General features: G+C 37.9%; 1 protein-coding gene across 49 annotated transcripts in view; it reads right to left on the bottom strand.

The window, feature by feature from the left end:
- The window catches only part of ZBTB20 (zinc finger and BTB domain containing 20), an 802,591-nt gene that overhangs the window by 104,648 nt on the left and 674,699 nt on the right, over positions 1-23,244 (bottom strand). The window contains exon 1 of one of the 49 annotated variants that reach the window (XM_067034608.1): positions 12,325-12,677. The exons of 47 other annotated variants lie outside the window; for them this stretch is intronic. The gene's annotated coding sequence lies outside the window, so the exon portion shown is untranslated. Of the gene's footprint in view, positions 1-12,324; positions 12,678-23,244 lie in introns of those variants that run through there. One more of the 49 variants, XM_059065103.2, reaches the window with a different exon arrangement.

The raw sequence follows: 23,244 nt of genomic DNA, 5'->3' as shown, positions 1-23,244 counted from the left end.
TGATTAAGATGCAGCATACTTCCTCATTTAAGCACACCCTATGGCCAGCTTCTCCTCAGCTATGGCCATGTGATTTGCCCCCTTTTATTTTCTCACTCTTCACTGCAACGCTGAAGAACCAGTAAGATCCACATACACCTCGAGTCCACCTTGTATGCCATCCCGCCTACAGCTGACTTGAAGTATTTAATGCTATATCTCTACCCTGACATGCCTCAAGTTATTTTATCATTTCCAGTTTTTAGAAGTTTCTAATTTCCACAGAATGGGGTTGCATGCCAGGAAAACAGAAATGTGTAGATGAACTGCATTGACCCTAGACCTCATTGATACAGAATTACCATACCACATTCAAGTTAGATAAAAAATTATATACTTGCCCCCTTCTTCAAACAGACCAGATTAGACACTAAAAGGAAGAAATACCAAAGATGACAGCTAGCTCTCAAAAATGTCTCACTGCCTCATTTTCTGGTCCCCAAAGTAAAATTTAAGGACATTCAACACAGATTCAGGAGCTCTCAACAGTCATGAAAATATATGGCTGGAGAGGGAATTTATAAATGTAACGAATACACAGTTGGCTTATAACAGATGCAACTAAAATTAAATTCGATAACTTGACCTGCTCTCCAAAGTGAAAGTTTCTAGTTCAGGCTGCAGACAGAGGTATAACCAGCTCATTAATCACATGAAACAGAACTATAAGCTGACACTTCTGGGGATGCTGCAAAGAGCAATCCTATGTGATTGGGGGGCCTGTGTGGAACCTGAAAGGGAAGGCAGCACCGACAGTCTACAGTGAGCAATACTGATATCGTTTATGGCGTCCATAGTTTGGCCAGGGCTGACTATTCTAAACTTCCAGGAAAGAATTGAAGGATCTTTGTAAGGAAGTAATGGGGCCTATGGACTTGCACAAAAAAGATTCAATATATTTTTATTCAGCTCCTATTATGTAAAAGTCATTGTGTTTGTTGCTTGAAGAGATTCTGAACTCAATAAGATCAATCTATGAGCTCGAAAATACTGTTGGGGAAGAACTAGGGGAAAGGGAATATTAATAATAGTAGTAGTAGTAACAACAACAATGATACTGAGAGATGATCATGTGCTAGTCATGGTACTAAGCACTCTATATACTCCACTTCAGGAATTTTTACAATATCCCAGCAAGATAGTTATCATTTTCCTACTTATAGATGTGGAAATTGAGGCCCAGTGAAATTAAGGGCACTGCCCCAGATTACATAGACCTGTTCTTTACATTACAAATAAACATACAAATGGCTAATCTATAAGAGAGAGTATGACAAAAGCCATTAAAAGATAGAGTATTGTAGAAATAGAGAAGGCAGAATTTGTCTCTACTTGGGAGCACCAGGTGAAAAGAACAGGGGTGTGGAAATGTAGTGTGCACTTAGGAGACAAGGAGGAACCCAGTTAAAATGTGTTTAAACTTATTAACTCAGTACCCTCTGATTAGAACTCACATTTTGATACAACAGTTAGATACATTGATTTGTACAGGAAGATTTCTAAGGAGAAGGGCTTCTTTCTAAAGGATTTTCTGACTACAATTTCTCAAAAAATTTTTTTCTTTTCTTTTTTCTTTCTTTCTTTTTGTTTTTCTTTTGGTGGGGATAGCGGGAAGAAGAGAAATGAGATGCAAGGTTACCTTGGAGGGGATATGAGGGTTGCATGAGGGAAGCAACGTTAACAGCAGAGAGTGTCCACGGAGTGCCAATGTGGGTGCATTTTCCTTCATTCTCCAGAATGCCTTATCCTTACCACACATATTTGCCCCCTACCCCATGTAAGGTAGGGTTATTGGTATAGAAATAGGAACGTTAAGGGCCTGGTTACTTCGCTTTCTTCCTCAATTACTTCTGGAATATCATCCACTTTTTATTTTTATAAAATTTGTTTTAGGGGTCAGGCTTGTGGTGTAGAGTAGAAGCTAGAAAACTTGAGTTCTCGTACAATTTGCCTTTCTCATCTTGAGAAAGTTTTATCATTTTTCCATTTACATTTTCCTATTAGCATGGTGTAAGCCCAAATAGCATTTCTTCTTCTGTTAAACACCCTGTCCCTTTGGTGAAAATAAAATTTTGTGCTTTACTGAAAAATTTCCACTCTTCTCTATTTAGAACCCCTGGTTCACAGAATCCAATGTATAGCACCACTAGTCAAGATGAATTTGTGGAGCTTTAGCTTCTCTGTTTTTTAAGCTTTTATATTAAATAGTGTTTTCCAAATGTAAGTCACAATATATAAAATACATATTTTTAAAAATTCTACATGGTCCTGCACCAGATAGTCAGTATTCCTTTCTGGAGTGTTTGGTAACCCACTCACCTTTATTGAGATATCTAAGGCTCCTTCAAGCTCTAAGATGCCATGATTATGATTCTGTGATGCTGACATTTGCTTTGTCGACACTTAAAGCAGAGCTTTTCAACTTCAAACAATAGCATAACAAGTTGCTATAACAATTACACTTATATGAATCTTTAAGCAGATGAGCATAACAGCTCTTTACAGCTATTACCACACTGGACAGCCGAAGCTTAGGAGGTTGTTGTAATTCTCTGCAAAAGTGAATTCTACACTTGATTATATCCTATAAGGAAAAGTATTGCCTTTCTATCTACTTTTAAAATTCATGGACTCTTTTTTTTGGTATCTGTTAGTTCTGTTAGCCAGCTACGAACTTTAAGCATCTCCAATAACTTTCATCATTAGCCTCCACTCTGTCATGGCTCCTGTGTCTCACCCTTCTGACCTTGCCCACTGAGGTCACTCTTCCTGATGTAATCACACATGCTTCTTTGTAGTTACATTCGTCACAGTGCTCATTAGAATTATCATCATTCCCACTGCACCTTAGGTCAACGAAATTAAATGTGCTTATGCAATTTGTTGTCATTTTAATTTTTCAGCCAGGATTTCTTCATCTAGAAGGACAATTCTATTTTATCTGATCAATAAATAACTAGCCAGTCGAATGACTCTGGATAGGTTGGTAGAAAGTCATTCACTGGGGCAAAATCTTAAGTCTAGAGAGGTTTTTGTAAACTTGGACAGTGGCATTTCACTGACCTTGAATCCATAGGTTCAAAATGTATTGATGTCATCTTAGTCTTTCAGTCTAGTAAAGCAATAAGGATAAAATATGCGTGATTTATATTGATGTGTGTGTTGAATTTAGTAAATTAGTCAAGAGTCAAGGTATTTTTAAAGAAATATTCAAGTCCGTTCCACAGTGACTAATTCACTTTCAGATATAGTCTAAAATATTCTTTGGGGGCTTCCCTGGTGGCGCAGTGGTTAAGAATCCGCCTGGCAATGCAGGAGACACGGGTTCAAGCCCTGGCCCGGGAAGATCCCACATGCCACGGAGCAACTAAGCCCGTGAGCCACAACTACTACGCCTGCACTCTAGAGCCTGCACGCCACAACTACTGAAGCCCGTGTGCCAAAACTACTGAAGCCCACATGCCTAGAGCTCGTGCTCCACAACAAGAGAAGCCACTGCAATAGGAAGCCCGTGCACCACAACGAAGAGTAGTCCCCGCTCGCCGCAACTAGAGAAAGCCCGCGTGCAGCAACGAAGACCCAACACAGCCAAAAATAAAAAATATAAATTTAAAAAAATATTCTTTTTGCTGTAGCTTTAACTTTTTTTTTCTTCAAATAAATAAAGAACGTACATAGACTGTGAAGTGGCAGTGTAGTCCATTGTGGCATTCTACATATATTCCTCAACTTTTGCTCTTTCTATGGTGAGGGTATGTAGAAATAAATAAATCTACAATAGTTTAAGTCTAGAAATTTTTGTTTGGCTAAACTCTGAAAACATAGCTTAAATAGAGTTGAAAGCTTGGCATCTCATCATTTCTTTATATTATAAGGCTTACAATGCCACCTTATAAAAGATATATTCGTTTATTTTCATGTTCAATCAAAAGTGTAGGGTTTCAGGTCTAGGAATGGATTACAGATTGTTCTCTCCTGGTTATTTTTGGCTTTAAGTATATTGATCATTTTATCATTTTCTTGTTTTAAACTGCTTTAAACACAGCACAAATGTTATTCTCATCATGCCAGAAATGGGTTTGGAATTGATTTTGAGTTTCCATCAGTTTTACTCTTTGCTCTCTGTGAGAAGTTTTTCACTTGCTTAAATTCAAAAGGATAGTTTTGTTCAAAAGATGTCAGAGTACAGCATTCAGAGATCCTTAGCTGGACAAGAAAACTGACATTTTCTTCTTTACAAAAAAATAAAAATCATTGCATCTATTGCCATGGACTTTATTGAAATTAGTGAAGAATCATTCATACGAACGCAATTTCAAGGGCTTCCTCCCTCTTTCTCTTCATGTAAGTGTTCGACAAAAGCATGCATCTTCTGAGAAGCTGGCCTGATTGGTCCAGGTTGGCACTGTTTCAGTGTTTGGCCTACAGCGGCTGCTTAGGAATAATTTCATCTCATCCTCTCTGTTTTTCTGGACTGTATCGGACTCAGACATGTGGTATGTAAAGGAAATCCAAGTCCCTTAAAAATGCTATTTCTTTTGGTACTAAAGCCAAGCCCAGTTCTACTTTGGCCAAATGATCTTATCAAGATTTAACAAGAGAGATTCAGTAATATCTCCAATCTGGGAGAAGACATTCCACTAAGAAAGATAATTTACTACAGAATATCTATATTTTCTCTTCTTGTACCAGGCAAGGACATGATCGAACTTTATCCTATTGGTACTGAGAATATTATAACACTGATGCAAATTTTATGACAATTATTCATTTCAATTAATTTAAACGGAAATAAACAAGTAGTTCTTTCCATATTGAAGCAGATACTGGAGATCTATTTTCAGTTATTGCTGAAAATATTTTGGCTTCCATAAAGGCACCTTCCTAACACAGCTGCTTTGCCCTCCTCTGCACTGTCACAATTCAGAATTTGTCACATTTCAGCCAGGTTCTCTAGACTAATTGGATGAAACAATTGCATTACAGTATTAAAATTCCTTTGCAGAATCAAATGAGAGGAGATCTGCACAGTTCAGATAGCCTGCAAGATTTGCAACAAACACAGCCCAAATCCTGTATGTTCCATACATCTTTCTACATTTACAGTAATAATCACTTCTATAGTGTTAGGAGTTAACTTCACACTTGAGAATATCAACAAACATAGGGAGAAATTTAGATTTGTAAACTTCATTTCCCACCCCATCCTTCCTTCTCCCCTGTGCTGTTTTGTGTTTCAAAGCAGAGTGCTGCATCTTTTTTGAAAAGTGTCAGGAAATCGCTTTCCTAGCAATCTAGGCCTTTGAGTTTATACGTGTGGTATGACACACCTTGAAACAGAGAGCCCCACAAACCAGAGTGGGATGTTAATTTAAATACAGACTTAGGGGGAAGAGCTCCATCTACTGAATTAGTTAGATCACAGTTTGTACCCTATAGTTATCCCATTCACTACTTTCAACCTTGTAGAGGCTCTGAGGAGAACGGAAAAGTTACAGACCCCCAAACAGCTTTGAGTCTGATGCCATTTTGAATATTTGCCAGTTACCCTGACCCCCTTTCCTTTGCCCTTCCCAATCTCCAAAGCTTTCCATGTTTCAATATGAAAGAACAATGGGATGCTTTGCTGGATAAATCATCCCTGGAAAAAGTAGAAATCCATTGGTAATTGAAGGAAAAACCCCAAATAGCTGAAGGGAAAGCAACAGAAAAAAATCGCTCTACCTGACCAGTTGGCAGCCCAGGTAAGAAGCAAAGGGAAGAGTAGCCTACTTACTCCTCCCGCCTTACATCATTGCTCGGGAAGTCTGCAGCCACCCAGGATCAGCTCTTCTGGGCTCTCCCCAGCTGCACAGTGTTGTTGTGGCATTGGGAATTTGCTGTGCCTTCATAAGATTATGGGGATATGCTTCAGCAAGCCAAAAAAGTCACAAACAAAATTCAGGAGAGAAAAAAAAGTACAAAAACAGCTGATCTTACTGGAGAAGCACTTGGCATTTTCCTACATATGCCACAATTTTCTTTGGTATTTCCTGGTTCTATGATCAGAAAAGTTATCATATCATGTTTATTACTGTTGTGTTTTCAGGGTTGCTGGTGGCGGGGCATGGTATAGTGAGAGCAAACAGACCAGACATGGGAGTAGCAAGGTAAAGATTACTTCTACTTGTTTGAAAGCTTTCCAGGGGATCATGAGGTTAAAAAGTTTTCTTCTTCAGAATACTGAAGACATGTAGAAATAATATACAGAAAAAATAGCCATAGCCTTTGTAGATTGGGAAATTAAAAAAACTTGTTTAACACAGTAACAGATACGGAACAAAGCAAATCGTATGGGAATAAACCTGAATGTTAATACAGCTGCATAAAATTCAGGAGTATGTAAGACTTATAAAAATACAAGTTGAGATAAATTATTAGAATACAAAAAGACATTAATAAGTATATATATATTAAATAATCAGAGGGAAGCAATAATTGGATTTTTAAATTACAGAAAAATAATAAAATATAATAAATTTATAAAAGTTTGCATTAAGGCTAATCCTCTTTCATGCAAAAATAGAATTAATACAAATGTAAAGTGAAGCTGTGTCTCTGTATGTGGGTGTATGTGTATATATATATATGTATATTTGCACAAAGTATTACTGACTGACATTGAAAGGTGATATGTTGCATAGAAATCAAAACTTTGAATTATTTTAAATTGGGCATTTAAATTATCAGCATTAACCTGGCAGGTTTTTTTCTTTTTTTAGAATAACATTTAATTTTCAAGTTCTATTTTAAATCATGGAAAGAAAAAAAAAATTAGAAAAGCATTGCATAGATGCACAATATGTATTTTGTAAAAAATTTCATTTGCATTTCTTAGAATATTTAGTTCTCAAAAAACGGCTAGTTGGCTTTTCTTCAAGCCTCTGCAAGACAAGTTCAGTTCTGAGTCAAGAAAAGCTATGAGAAATTTCACCTCAAAATGAAATTTGTTTGGATAATTATAAAGGCCTGAAAAATGAGATTATCTCCACCATAACTATAACAAACAGCTAATGAATAAATATATTCTGGCAAGAATCGATAAGAATTGCAAAGCCTGAGAGGGTCATCGCAGACTTGAAAAAGGTAACCAAGTGAGGAAACATCAAATGGAGTTAATGGAGATAAAGCATTCTGAAAAATGTAAAGTGTTAACAGTCACCGACAGGAAAGAATATACTTCCACAGGGATGACAACAACAAAATGAAACAAAACAACCCAAAACAACTGGAAATATATATATCCTGGAGCAAAGTATGACTACTTATTCAGCAAGAGGAGAACCTACTTCTTTGTCATTCCCTTTGGAAGCCTGTTTTTTTTTTTTTTTTTTTAAAAGGTTGCACAAAAGATACATGTGTTCTTTTTCTGGTATTATTACAGGCCCACCTAGATTTAGCTTTCGGTTCCAGATGAGATCAGGCATGTTCAGACTAGCACATCTTTGCTCTGTAAGCACAGAGCTGCTATCTTTTCACTGGCAAATTCTCGGATCCCCAAATTTATGCACAATAAATGCCCTTAAAAATCTGCAAATTTTCTACTTCAGTCAAATACCTCATTGAGTTCAATTTTTTTCTTATTTTACTCTGCTAGTAGTAAGCCGAAAAGTTAAGGCAGGCGAGTCCCATAAGAAAGGAAAGTTGAATAGTACTTACCCTAAGTATAATGTGCAAGCCTTAATGGGGGAATCTACTTTTGCTCTATGGTTTTTAGAAGGGAATCCAGGTTTAAACTCAGCTCTCGCCCTTTTCCCTTCTGGAAAACTGAGTAGACTCACTGAAGGTGGCTCTGAGAAAGATCCTACAAATCAACAGCCTTACCTGTGGCCATTCAGAAGACTGCACTTTGGTGTGTGTTTAAAACTATGAATAAAGTCAGACACAGCGCATGCTCAGCAGGCAATTTAAAAATATTTATAACATTGTTGTTTCAAAAACAAATTTCCTCAAACAAAGCAAAACTCACATTTCTGATCCATGCCAAAGTTTAACGTTCTGAGACAAAGCTGTTTTGGAGTTTTCTGTTGGTGAAAAAAAGGGCTTCTAAAATTTTTGTTGAACGAAAAATAGTTGCCTCTTTCCTTTTGGATACTCTTAAAGAGGTGGAATAAAATTCCCTCTAAGTTTCAACAAAATTCACCTTGGGCTAAGATAAGACAGTAGATATTTAAGGTCTGTAACAAATAATTTTGGGGAGAGTAACAAGGAACTAAAAACTATGAGTTTAAAGAATGTAATGGTCATCTGCGCCTTCAAGGCAGTCTTGCTTGTTACTATACAAAAAAAATCCTGATACAAATAGGATATATTATGTTACGTATAGATAGGTTGTGCATTGATAAGAATAATGCATAGGAAACTATTTGTATACCTAGAGAAGTTATGTTTTTCTTTTGCTAACTAAAATCTGAACTCTTGAAAACTGAAAAAGAAATACATCAAAAATTTAGGAGAAATCCAGGAATAATGTCAGTATAATTCCTCTGTTTTACATAGCAGGCATGGAGACGAAGGCAATCACATATCTATTAGTTAAATTTTGAGTTACACAAAATAAAAATTGGATTAAATACAGTTTTTAAGGCCCTAATTGCAGCAGGAATGCCTGTGTTACCCTGACTGGAAATTTTTTCTCCTCCTTGAGTATCCCTAAGTATTCCATTTTACCATCTATCACCTAACCCTGCCCGGCCCACAGATCTCACAGATCTTATTTAAATCTCTCACTTAATTCTTAAGTCACTGAATGACTTTCAGCCCCTGCTCTACTTTCCAGGGGTGCTCAGCTGGCCTCACAAAAGCTCCACAGACACATCGTTCAGTATCTCTGATGATTTCAAGCTCAGCAGAGGGTGCCAAAAAAAAAAAAAAAAAAAAAAAATCAGTGATTAAAAAAAAGTTTATTAAAGTGAAACTAGGAGTGCAGATTTGAAGAAGTTGCTTCTACTTTTATTTCCCCCTCAACTCAGCACAGGTGTTTCCTAACTTATACTATTGTGCATGCTGATGAGGGGGGGGTGAAATTAAGGTGAGGGAATGGGCCAAGGGCCGACCAGCAAGCATTTAGGATTTCCAGCCTCGTGTGTTAATGGACATGTCTAAAAATGGACCCCCCAAAAGCCTAGAATGAGGTTTCTTTTTGGCAAATGATTAAACCAGTACACTGAAATAATTAAAGCTTTGTCCTTAAAGAAAGCATCAGATCAACAGAACAAAAACAAAGATAAAAATTGCACACACATATGCATGCACGCACACACACTCTCGCACACACAGATACACAAAACTAGCGGGTGAGGGGAGAAGGAAATTAAATAAAAGAAAACAAACAGAGTCCTAACAGGCCATTCTCCGAAAAGGAATCTAAATAAAAAGTCATATGATATCTGATAGTGCAGGACACGTCGCCAAGAACTGGAGCGGATTGCCTACAGGAAGAAAGGGCCAGTGTATTCCAGCTCAAAGAGCTTTTCTTTCCTCCTCCTCTATTTTTTTTCCCTTTTCTCCTCGACTGTGAATGTGTTACTCTCAGGTCAGATGCACGAAGAATCCCAGAATGACAGCTATCACCTTTCACTGTACTCCTGGCGGCACAACTGGCTGATAGGAGCTGCCTGAACTGGGATCAAGGGGGGCTAGTGCAGCTTTCAGTAACAGCCTCTTCCAGTAGCCCCTCTGACTCTTTCATAGACCCCCTTGGTCACATTAAAAATAGAACAACAACAACAACAAAAAAGCACAAGCAAAAAACAAAACAAAAAACAAAAATGCAAACACAACAGCCCACAGCAACAAAAGAGTTCAAGGGAAAAAAAAAAATCAGAAACAAGCCAAAAGGGGGAAAAAAAAAAAAGCTCTTGCCTTCAATATAAAACTTTTTCAAGACCGAGTTTCTTTTCTCTTATTTTGACAACTTTCTTTTTAAAGATCTTTTTCTCCTTAAGCACTTTTAAGAGCATTAAAAATATCTACAAAAATACAGAAAAGTCTCAAGGCAATATAAGAATTTTCCTGAGGAAAACACATAACGGTAAGAAGTGAGTTACCCTAGAAAAATTTGGATTCGCCAAAAGTTCCCCTAATTCTAATGTCTTTCAGCGACTTCAAGTGCAAACACTGGCCACCTAGCTCTTGTTTTTTCTCTGGTGGGTCATTACTGAGGCAACACATACACAGTAAGGTTTCCCGAAAAGACTCCTTGTTATCAAGTTACTTCAAACATAAGGCGCTCACACCTCCCAGCCAGAAGGGCTTATTGACTAGACACCACTCTCTGCCCTGATATGTATTACAACCTTAAGAAGCAGTTACTTAAATGTATTCTAAAAATATGAAAAAATGTATATATTTTCCCTACAGTTTCCCACCCCAGGGACAGGACAGATTATACTTTCAGTGAATGAAAAAGAAAAAAAGAAGAAAAGAGTTTCTGAATCTTGAAACAACTGTTGTAGCCGGTTTCCACTTAGTAAAATAGTTATCTGTAGTTAGGTACTGTACATAATGTATATTTAAGAATTTTTGTGGTGCTTGTGAATTTTCCCCCTGTTCAGATTTGTGTCTCTTAAGTATCTTAAAGAGATTTCCATATAACAATTGAAATATAAATGCATTAGGAGGAGAACTTTTAGAAAGAAAACATTTTCTTGAGTTTATAATTCAAGGATGTCAGTATAAAGATATAAATGTACAGCATATGTAAAAGGTGGAATTATTTACACGTCTTGCACAAACAGTTCACATGATTTCTTTCTTCTTTTGTTGGAGCATTAATTTGAAAATGATAAGCATTCTGGAATGTTTGCTACAAACACAAATTCATGGTGAAAATATACATGCATAGGCGAAAAATCAAATGGAGAACACGCAAAGCTACGTGGCTATCAGAATCATAGAAAAATCTCTGTCTAGACTATATTTCGCTTGAACTAGTGTATCACGGATGGGGCAGAAATCTCTCTGGGGGTTTTGTAATTTACGTCATTAAATAGAAACAAAAATAAAATACAAATATCTGTTCCCTTAGTACCTTTTCTTAATAACTGACAAGTGACACAAGCGGTACCTTTTAAACGGATGCAAAAACTTGTGAGACCGAATGAACTAATGTACCCCATTGGTATTTTGGGAACCCAAATCCCATAATTAACTTTTTACCTAAGTGGCAAAAGTAGAAGATGTTCTTGCCACTAAACTGATTATTTTGTGGAGTCTTGTTCTCTCCTCCACAGGATTTTAGGGACCCAGAATGGGTAAAGAGATGATAGCAGAGGATGAATCCTGAACAACTTTTATTGTGAGTAGAAAAAAATAGCATAGAGTGAGCATAGAACAGTTGGATTTAGAAAGATTAAAAGACGAGAAAAGAGCAACATATCAAACTTAATTAGTCTTTTTCCTTTTCCTTTTTTATGTATATATATTGGGGTGATGGGGAGAAAAGATAACTGGATTTCTTTTGAATGTCTTTGTGTCTTTATAGAGTGAATGTTCTGTTCCTGTCTCTCTCTTTTTAGGCGAAAAACTAATAAAAATAGAAAAACATATATCAGACATTAAGCTCACTCCCCCCCCCACCCCTTCCCTTTGTAAAGAACTCTTTGTTCTCTAGTGAAAATGCTGAAAAATCCCCGGGCAGCTACTCCCTGAAACAAGTGCAAAACACTTAGAGGCTTTTGGGCTGGCTGGGAGCCAGGAACCCTCCCGCTGTCTGGTTAGAAGAGGAAAAAAAGAAGAGAGAGGGAGAGAGGGGAAGAGAGATGGGGGGGCAGAGAGAGAGAGAGAGAGAGGAAGAGAGAGAGAGAGAGAGAGGAAGAGAGAGAGAGAGAGAGAGAGAGAGAGAGAGAGAGAGAGAGAGAGAGAGAAATTGGAGCTTCCTTTAATAGACATAGGAAGCAGCGTTTTTTTTTTTTTTTTCTTTTTCTTTTTTTTTCAAAACTGGCGGTCAAGCGTTAAGTAACTCCCGTCTAAATCCACCTGCTAGAAATGAACTTGGGTAACCCCCCAGGGGTGCACAAAGACAGGGAAGACAGTAACATAGTCCATACTCTTTCCCACCCCCCGTTGTACTGCTTCCATTCTTTCTGCTCCCATACACAAATGCCCACAGATCTCACGCCACCCCCTTACCCCCCAACAACACACACAGCGAAATACATGCTCCCTAGGTCTCTTAAAAAAAAAAAAAAAGGCTTTTCCATCTCGGTTGCGACACAGTGATAAGGGGTAGCGAACATCTCATACCTGGTGTGAATGCTAATCAGTCAGGAGTTCTCCTTTTCCCAAGACAGGGAACTGTTTCCTTCCAAATTTATTAGAACCTCCTCCACTGCCTCTTTGAAAAACCTTCTTTGTCACCCTCTCCCAAGTCCCGATACTTCTTTAAAAAAAAAATGGCTTCGGAGCTCCTTCTATTCTTGATATTGATTCTCTCTCTCTCCCCCCACCCCTCCTCCTCTCTCCTGTCTGTGTCTCTTCTGAGTGGTCTATTGATAAGTCCCTGGAGGCACTGGGTCAGCCTGCCCGTAGGAAACCAGACACAATGCACAAATCTCCGAGTGCCATTCTGCCATCAGCAAGCAGACCACGTTTAGGAGAGAGAGAGGAAAAAAAAAAAACAGTAGAGCAAGAGACAGAGAGAGAGAGAGAGAGAGAGAGAGAGAGAGAGAGAGAGAGAGAGAGAGAGAGACCAACCGAGGGAGGGAGAGACCGAGAGGAAGAGGTGGGGGAGAGAGAGAGAGAGAGAGAGAGAGGGGGAGAGAGAGAGGGGGAGAGAGAGAGAGAGAGAGAGACACGGAAGGAGAGAGAGAGAGTGTGAGAAAAAGACTGATTGGAACAGGAGGGAGGGAGAGAGAGAAAGGGAGAGGGAGAGAGAGAGCGCGAGAGGGAGAGCGACACTGCCAGTCAGGTTAATCATCCCTACTTTAATTAGCTGTTCGGCTTAGACATAAAACAATTGAATTTGAATGATCTGTCAGCGGGCTCGGCTGAACCAAAGGGGAAAAGCGAATATTACAAAAAGACTGTTGGTGTGTTCTGATAAGCAATACTGCTCCTACTGACAAATCCTCAAAGGGGGAACTATTAAAACTTGCAACTAAACAAAAAGTGCAAATGGAAATGGCACTAGATAAGAGGTCTTTTTAAAAAATGGAGTTTTCTACCCTAGTTTTATCAACGTAGATATTTATGTGCAGGTGGCAGCATATTAGGGTCTGTGTGTAATGTGTGAAAGTTTATTAACGATGGTCTAGGAGTGTAGCAGACAGATGCTGCAGAGAACAAGACAGGTACAGTCGGATGCCGAGTCTAGATCTTGGAGGGAGATGGATGCTGGAAGAAGAGGAACCGTGGCAAGAGATCAGCACAAAGTCAGTGGGCAGACAGGCAGACAGATTTTAGGCACTGCACGATCTCGTCTAAAAAGGCAAAAGTTCTGATGCAATAATAGGTGCAAAACCATCCATCCTTCTCTCTCGGGAGCACTCCAAGGTACAGTTAAAATGGATTAATCTTTGTGACAAACAGAGCTGGCAAGGCAGACTATGGCAGACACTGAAGGCGATTCGCAGACCCAGAGAATACCAGAGCCGGGAAAAGCCACAGAGATCAATCTCTCCAACGCCCTAATTTAGCAGATGAGGAAACTGAGGGCCAGAGACTCAGGCTAATAAATCATAAAGGCAACAGCATTGTCGACATTGGAACCCGGGGCTCCAGTGGCCCACCAGTGCTGTTTCCATCATACCAGCCAACTTCCAGCTTTCTTTAAAGATTCTGGCCCAACAGGTATGGAAATCACCCTTGTCTTCATAATAATAAGATTCTTCCACCTATACAGTTAGTGCACAGACCTCTAATTCTTAAAAATGTCTAAATAGCTAAGTGGAAATTTTGGGGGGGTTCATTTTGAATTCTAGGGATAGGGATTTAAGTGCTTAATTCATTCTCAGAGAAAAGCAGAAAAATATTACATTGTACAGGCCCAGTCTCAGCAAGGTATAGCTGGTGTCACATTCCAAGCTAGTGAAGGCCAGTTGATGGATCTACAAAGACCTCTCCCAGAGTTTGCAATTCTCTTTGTGAATATCGTCCGCTATACATCACCATTTAAAAAGATGTGTTCTTTCATACAACTCGTTTTTAAAATATAGGCACACTGTAGGTGAAAGAGACTGAATCTTTCAGTTTACAGTGTCATTTTCAATCACTGACGAGATTTTCTACCTGGAAGATTAGCTATAGGCAACTTTTCCTATATATTTCAATTGAAACGAGCTACCAAAATAGAAAGGGGGAAACTGTATTATCTGCCTATGTATTTGATGGTATCTTTTTTGGACATATATGATCATATTCAATAAGGATCTTCCTCTTACAGCAGATAATTGAAGGTAAATTTTTTAAGCGGGAAAGGGGTGCTTATGAAGAGAACAGTTCTATCAGATGTTACTGGAGAGATTAAGTTTCTTGTCCTAAAACAAGAATCATGGTGTATATAAAAGTGAAAACTCTCAGTCATGCTTCAGCAACGACTACTTAGGGTGACAGAAGAAAACTGAAAGAAATGTCAGGCACCTGGGAGCCCACTCAAAGGCAAGTAATCAGAGAGAAGTCATGGCCAGAGTAATTTAGTTTATTTGCATGACAACGTCTTTAACAATGGCTGCTGTGACATGTCTAAAACATACGGTCCACAGTCAATCAATTTAGGGGGAGGAGGAATCAGTGATTTTGACATTGGTAGGTCCTCCTGCAGGTCTCAAAGCACCTGATAGGCAAGAACCCAAGGCAGAGCAGTGCAGTCATTAGTGAATGCGTTCTAGGTGACCTGCGTGAAAGGGGAATGAGCTTTGGAGTCAAACAGACCTTTGTAAAAGTGTGTAAGTCACAGCTGCTCTCAGAGTCTCAGTTTCCCTGTCTGTAAAAGGTGGTAATATCCATCCCATCAGGTTATTTTGAGGATGACATGAGCTAACACAGGTAGAATCCGTGGCTGGTCATTACATGGTAGCTTTTATTGAGCTTTTATTGAGGAAGGCAGAAAATGAGGATGTGAATAAACAAAACTGCATACTCTGGATGTGCTGAATGTATTATGTTCAAAGCATGCAGGTTCAAGACATGAATGCACATAGCAAAGCAAGGATCTAATACAGATCCAGAAGTCTAATACAGACTTCTGCTGGAAAGGGTAAAGTTTAAAAGCCCTAAATTCTGGAATCTAAACTTCAAGGATTATCTGAGGGGTGTTTGATCTCTTTGTTTCCAGACTTTGGTATATTTCCTGGCTATTAATAATAATAACCGACATATCACTGAGCACGTGATTTGTAATAAGCACTCTGCTAAGTACTTAACATTTTTCATCATACTTTAGTGCCACAACAACCCTATGAATTAGGTACTACAAATCCTCACTTCATAGAAAAGAAAATCAAGGTATAGAAGATTTAGGTGACTTGTTCAAGAGCACACAGCTAATGTGCTCAAGAGCACACAGTTAGTAAGTGTGGAGCCAGAGATGAAACACAGGCAATCTGACTTTAAAGTCTGAATTCTTAGCCATAATGCTGGGCTGGCACACGGTAGGTATTCAGTAAATATGTGTTGAATAAATGAGCAAATGCATAAAACACCAGTGTTTCGATTTCATTACAAAATAAGTGCATATCCATTCATGATCATCTGAGAGAATCTTGTGCTAGGACTATACAATCTGTACCTCCTCTGTAGCTCACTTCAGGTGGCAGCCCTTCCTCAGAAGCCAGGGTCAGCCATGTCCCTGGATGGTGCCGAAAATCGATGAGGTGAAGACCATGGTGGCTATGACCACCCAGGGCATTTAAATATCTGACGGCAGTTTCAGCACTTTGAGGGTAGTGTTAGCACATGGGTTATTAATTGGCTTAATTCCAGTTCAGATAATTACATCGTGTCTCTAATTTTTTCCTGACTATGCCATTCTTCACTTCCTATCACAAATGTGCTCTTTAAAAAAGCATAGGAACACACACAAACATATAGTTATATTTAAGGTTTGTATCTAGGGTGTTCTTTTTTCTAAATGATTAGTATATAGTAGCCATGTAATAAATGAATGAATGGGCAAAAGAATTAAAGTCGTTGCAAAATAAAGATAACTAGTTGAGATTTTTGTTTGGCACTGAAATAAACAGATTTTTAAACCATTTCCTTGGTGACAGGATTCCAATCATTTTTTTTTTTTTTCTCATGGGCAGATATTTCAAGAGCTGATGACCTGCTCATGATAAGCTGATTTCCTTATACTGTGCAGTTTCCAGCATAAAAAATAGCAATGAAAACTGATCTTTTAAAGTAGAAAGTAAGACTAGGTCCCGAATGGCATAGTATATTGAACTCATAGGTTTTAGAACAGTCATTAATCCAGTTATTAGCCCCTGACTTATTTAGCAGCATTTTTCTTCACCAAACATATTACTAGAATAATCTTCAAATAAAGAAGAAAAGGACAAGGGTTCCCAATTTAATAACCTTAGGAAAGTTTGACAGTCATAAACACACACAGACCACCTCTTCTTCCCAAAGAATTCTTGACCTTTGAAGTACTGACTGTGTCTACATGATACCAAAGAAAATCTCCTAGAGGCATCCATTTTAGTCATGTGCACAAATAGTTAAGTGCATCCATGGCAGAGTATGGTTTATTAGTCCTTTTCAGTGTACATTTGTATGAACAAGTCACCTAATATAAGGAGCATGGAAAGGAAAAGAATAAAGGGTTAATTTATTTACTATGCATGAGCGTGTCTGGACCTTTGCTTCCTCAGCTTTTAGTTCAAAATTCCATGCATACTCTGCACATAATAATAAATGCCATAATTCAATGTATGCCATAATTTGGTTTACTTTCAAGCACCTTTTCTGGTTCAGCTCTCAAAGCTTTCCTTCCTATAAACTTCCTCCGAATTATTCTTCGTGACCCTCTGTAAATCATCATTTGAAATTGGTGTTTGTGGGATGACGCTAATGCTGTAGAGAGATTTGTATCAAACTAGACCTGTTTTCTTTTGAGAATCAGTGGTCAGCTTCCATGCCTTTGTCAAAGAACAAGCCAAATTAAATTTTTAAAAAAGAATAAAACCCGAGCCCTTTCCCACTTCTTTGACCCCTGTAATAATGACAGCAGTCATTCAGTGACTGTCCTCTAGTTTGTTTCTCATGCTTTGAGACTGAGATCTTCGGGACAAGGTCTGTACACTCTGCTCGGTGTATTTAACATATTGTCTGGTATCACATCTGGCAGCGGTGGTAGATGATATCTCAGAAAAGCTGGAGGCAACAACTGTTAACTCTCTTAGTTCTTCATATGCAATTGCAATTTATTTTCTCTGTACCTCAAGTTTCCAATATGTAAAAGGGGTATACTTATTGCCCTAAGACTAGTGATTTGATGCTTAGACTAAAGTAGTATTATTGGGTAGGATATTTAAGAATTAGCAAGGGAAAAGCACTTATACTAGAGATTTTTATAGCCTCACCACTATTTTTATAGCAAGAAGTCCTTGGATAACACATTCTAAATTCAAAATTTAAGTGAATTTTTAATTCAAAAGAAAAGTGGACAATATTTATACTGAATATTAGAGATAGTAAACAAACTCTCGGTTTTAAATTTAAATGTCATCTAGAAACAGCTTGATAAATTTTATGAAAGCACAGAATCTTAGCCCTAGGTGGTATTTAGGAGATTCTCTGGTTCTTTCAGTTTACAGAGAAAAGCTGAGTGGCTTAGACATATTATCTGATAAGTATTGGAACCCAGTTTGTCTGTTTCTTGGTCCCATGCCGTCCTCAGCCACAGTGGGCAACATGACTGTCACACTCTTGCCTTTCATAGTCGTGACCACCCTCCTTTTGGACATATTTTATTAAAGGGGCTCTTAAACTCTGGTGCTGAGAAAGGGGTTCTGTGTTCCATGTGTAGTCTGATAGACATGCCACAACGGAACTGTGGTAGGCTGAATAATGACCCCCAAAAAGATATCTCTAATCCCCAGAACCTACGAATGTTGCCTTATATGGCAAAGGAGTCTTGTGGATGTGATCTAAATGTAATCACAAGGGTTTTTATAAGAGAGAGACAGAGGGTCAGAGCTAACAGTAAGAGATGTGATGACAGAAACAAGAGGTTGGAGTTATTTGTGGAAGGGGTCATGAGCCATGGAGTGCAGATGGTCTCCAGAAGCTAGAAAAGGCAAGGAAATGGATTCTTCCCTAGAGCTTCCAGAGGAACCAGCCCTACTATCAGCTACCTTGATCTGGACATTATTTCACAACACAGCTAAAATATTTCTTAGCTTTTTTTTTTAAAGCAGATATATTACTTTGTTGATTCAAACTGAGTTTGTGATACAAGATTTCTTACTAGTCTTCAGAAAAATATTGACTAGGAGAGGTCAAGAATGGGTCTCTCCTTCTTGCCCTTAAGAACTTCCTCCTAAGTTGACATGGAGAAATATATGTAAAGATTATTGGTTAATGGATCAGTTGCCTATGGATCCATCTAATCACACTTGCCTATGTCCAGTCTTATAGCAGCTCTTTCTTGGTGGGTTGGTACTCATCTCCAAGTTAATCTACCATAGTCAACGGTAGGTTCTAGTTAGAAGCAAACTGAAGGGTTTTGTTGTGTAATTCTTGAGTGCAAGAAGATCGAAACTTATTCTAAACAGTGAGGTGCTCTCTTGCTAGCCCCCACCCCAAATTTGTTCTACTTTTTCCTAGTAGAGGTCAGAAATGGAGAAAAGAAGCAGCATAAGGCAACATCATGCAAAACAAATTTTCTTCTTAGGACTTTGGCACTCAGATATGCATACAATCTGAGGACAGTGCTCCTAAAAAGAGTGGTTCTTGGCAGCATCAGCATTGTCTAGAAACTTGTTAGAAAAATAAATTCTTGGACCCTACTCTAGGCCTACTGAATCAGGCACTCAGAGGTGACTATCTGAGTGCCTCTGTTTTAATAAGCTCTTTAGATAACTCTAAAGTCTAGCTGAGAATCATAGGGCAAATCTGTGAGATCTGGCAAGGCTAGTGAAAAACATGTTGGACTCTGAGTGATATCACCTGTTCATCTGGGTGTAATTTAATTGTGGCTCTGTTGCTTGCCCACTATATGACCTTAGATCATGTTCTTAGTTCATCTCATCACATACAAAATGGGAATGACAATATTATATTATTAGTAGTATTAGTATTATTATTAGTATTATTATTATCATTGCCCTGTGTATGCAAAAGGCTAATATAGGACATAATAAGATCATGAATATGAAAACACTATATACTTAACTGCAGCATTATTATTATGGAAGAAACATCAATTTGGATTGCGAGTGTCCTGGGACCAAGGTGTTGGGGATATCACCTTGATATTTCACTTTAACCAAGGCTCTGAAGAAATAAGAGTAAAAAAAAGTTCAAGAAGCTCAAATGTCAGTTCTAATCCTCCAAACCAAAAATGAAGCCTGGAAGTCTGTAGACTTTTAAAGGATGTGATAACGAATGGAGGACCCACTGACATTTTTAGCTTCTAGAACCAGATGCTGAATTTTTTGATTTGTTCATCAGGTAGCAAAATGCAGCAGCAGTTTTGAATGCTATATCACCAATGAAAGCCTGTGGCTTGTGAGATTCAGAGTCATACTTCTTTATAAATTCCCAGGGCCACTCAGTTTTAGTAAAGCGACCCATGATCTCTTTCATTTCCATACCATATTCTTAAGTAAGTAAGAAGCTCCAGGAGCCAGCTCAAAGACAACTGATTATATTCACAGATTTTTCAATGGAAAAGATATAAATCCTGGTAGGTGGGAAGGTTGTCCAGGTCAGGATGGAGACTTTTTTAGATATTGAAGTCCAACCTCTTAAGGAGCTGAAAAAACTCTCACACAACCAGTTCAGAGACAACCATGATTTTCAGGGAAAATCATCAGGATTTTATCCAATTTCTTAGTAATGAAAATTCACAGTATTTATCAAGGGCTCTGTATAAGCAGGAAGAAAATATCTTATAAAAGATAGTTAACCATCCCTTTTCCTTCTTGCATGAAATCATAGTAGGTATGCCTTTTGGCCTGAGGGCTCTTCCATCCTCTCATGATTAAAGTCTACATGTCACATTTTGGCAACTCTTTGGTGCCTGGTGCCTTGCAGGACAGTTGTGGTATGGAAAAGCTTCTGTTTGGATTGCTGCTTCCTCTGAGCCAGTCATAACGTGTGCATCAGGGGAAGCAGCTGCACCTTTTAAGAACTCTGTGTCCTTAAGCAAGTCATCTGCCCTTTTAAATTCATAGATTTTTCACTTGTAAAATGTGGATATGTGACTTAATAATTTCACAAATTGTTGAGATCACAGTTGAGGATCAAAAGGAATGATATATTCTAAATGCTTTGTAAGCTAAAGATCCCATTTGCTTGGCACTATTGATATTATTATTTACACTTCAACAGAAGAGTAAAGGTATATGTGGAAATACTGCATATGGTAGCCTGTACACTTTCAGGCATTTAAGTTGTATATACCATCATGGTTTTCTCCTTAACTCACATTAATCTTTTTGTCAGGTTATAGTTAAGATGGTAACTAAGGATGTTATTTCCTTTAAATCCCTATATGATCTTTGGGTCCATTATGATCAGTTATACATTAAATAGACACTGCTGCAGAATTTATTATGGTTCTGTTCTGGCCAATATTCCCTAAGTAAGAACAAAATTCAAAATAAAAGCAACATAGCATCCAAAGCTGGTATTGAGGAGTGAAAATCTCTTCAAAGGCCGTTCCTTGGTTGCTTAACATCAAACATCTACTTAGAAATGCCTATTAATTCAACAAGCATTCCTCAAGGAAAATCTGTAGCAAAGCTACTGGGTGTTCAACATTTCAAAAGACAGGAACATATATTTTGCCATGATGCAAATTATTATTGCTTGAATTGCCCAAACTTTGTTTAAACTAACCTATGAGTCGAGTTCAGATGAAGAGCCCATGCACTGTTGCCACTCAGTAGCTCTAAGAATAGGTGGTACCCAATCAATGAGTTCTTCCAATGGAAGGGAAATTACCTGGTATATTTTAACATAAATCATTAATGTAATTGTGCAAAGAACATATCTAAATATCTAGAACTGTTATTTAAATCTTCAATTGTTGTATACAATCACATCTTTTCTGTTGTGCACCCTTAACTAGACTATATGTTCCCTGAGGATAAACCCTGACTTACACTTCTCTGAATTTCCCAATGCCTCCAGTACAGTAGTTTACACATAGCATTTTCTTCCAAAATATCTGCTTTTTAATTGGATTCAATTCTTATTGGCTTTTCTTGGGGGCAATTAAGCCACATAAAGTGGCCATAGATAAAGGCATCATTATCACTGAGGTGAAAGTTGCAATTCTTAATTTTTTTTTAAATTATGGATTGGGCCACTTATTTTTCCCATGTGACACTTAACCTGACTAATTATAGAAGTAAATAGAAAAACATGATTCTCTTCTAAAAAGTTCACTTTACATGCAACATTTTTAGGAATTCAGCTAATATGTCAAGCAGAATCATTCCGCACAATGAAGGTGATGGTATGTACTAGAGCTTTGACGGCAAATATTTTAAATTAAAGCAAGCTACACACAAATTACATAAACATAAATATGCACTCTCTCACAAACCCGCATTTGCACATCCTTAAACTTAAATTAATGCAAAGAAGAGATACATTCTTTTGTTCTAGTGGAATACAAATGATGAAGACTAATAAATGAATAAGTAAAGCACTGGGTAACCAAATCAATGTCTGCTCAATTCTGGTCAAGGAGGTGAAGTGAGGTTTCCTTTTGAGTCAGAGAATGTAGTGGGTAAAAAGGACGTGAATAGCTGGGGGGATTTCCTGAGGCCATTGCAGACCAGCTCACATGCTGTTAAGAGGCTCGTTTTTATGAGAATTTTGGTTGCATTTGTAACGCTTGCTCGAGGTCCCCTAGAGCATTAAGTGCCACATCACAGCACTACAACTACAGGACTAAATGTGAGAAGTACATTCCAAGCTTCTTTTTCTTTCAGATCCAAATATCTGGGAGTTTGTAGATATTTTCAAGACCGTTTTTCCTCCTTTGTTTCTCCCCTCCACTCCCATCCCTCTCCCACCAACAAAAATCCTTTCTAATAGGATTACTTGGAAAGGACTTTCTGTTTTCAGTAAAAATCTAAATTCTTGTACTTAAAAAAAATGATCAACTGTAAAACCTGTGGATTAGTACAGTTAATTATTTCCATAGATAGAACATATTTCATTTAAAAACAACAACAACAATGAAACCTGCTCTGACTGGTAAGTTTTTTCTAGATTAAGGATTTAGCCACAGTTTGATAAGTATTTGTTGTCTGTCAGGCTTGGTGCATATTAATTGGTGAACATTTCAACATTTCACTATTGCATTAAATTATTGATATTTTGAAATTATTAGCTGGTACTGCCACCATTTTTTTGTTTGAACACTGCCACCCATTTCTTTCAAGTTTGGTTCAAAACAAAAAGTCTGGAATCTAATTTATCAAGGAAACAACTGTGAGGTTCAGAAAAAGGATAGGAATCACCAAAAGAATCAGATCCAATCTTAAAATCACTAGGGAGAACAAAAACTCACTTAATCCTCAAAGCATATGTAAAAGTAGGCATTCTGGCTTTGTTGATGAAGAAGCTGAGGCTTCCAGAGGTTAAGTAACTTCCCCAAGGCACACAGTTGACAGGTGGCAGCGCTGTAACACCTTGGTCTGTCTGACAAAGCCTGTTCTATTTTCTTTTACACTCTCCATCCCCAGAAAGTCTCTGGCTATCTAGGAGTTTCTTTGGGATGTGCCATCAGGTTCATGGGGTGACATAACAATTATAATAATTGTTAAATGTATACGTATATGTATTATGTATTAGGTACATACATATATGCTTAATATACATATGATTATATATACTATATATGCCATATATATGAATATTTAATACTTAGCACTTAGAGTGTGCCAGATATTATTCTAAGTACTTTATTGTTTAGTATTTATTCTTTACAGTTTAGTACTATTTACTTAGTCTCATAACATCTCTGTCAGGTAGAAATAT

Source organism: Kogia breviceps, chromosome 5 (genome assembly GCF_026419965.1).
Source record: "Kogia breviceps isolate mKogBre1 chromosome 5, mKogBre1 haplotype 1, whole genome shotgun sequence".
In the NCBI taxonomy this organism is placed as follows: Eukaryota; Metazoa; Chordata; class Mammalia; order Artiodactyla; family Physeteridae; genus Kogia; species Kogia breviceps.
This window is presented reverse-complemented; position numbering and strand designations above follow the sequence as displayed.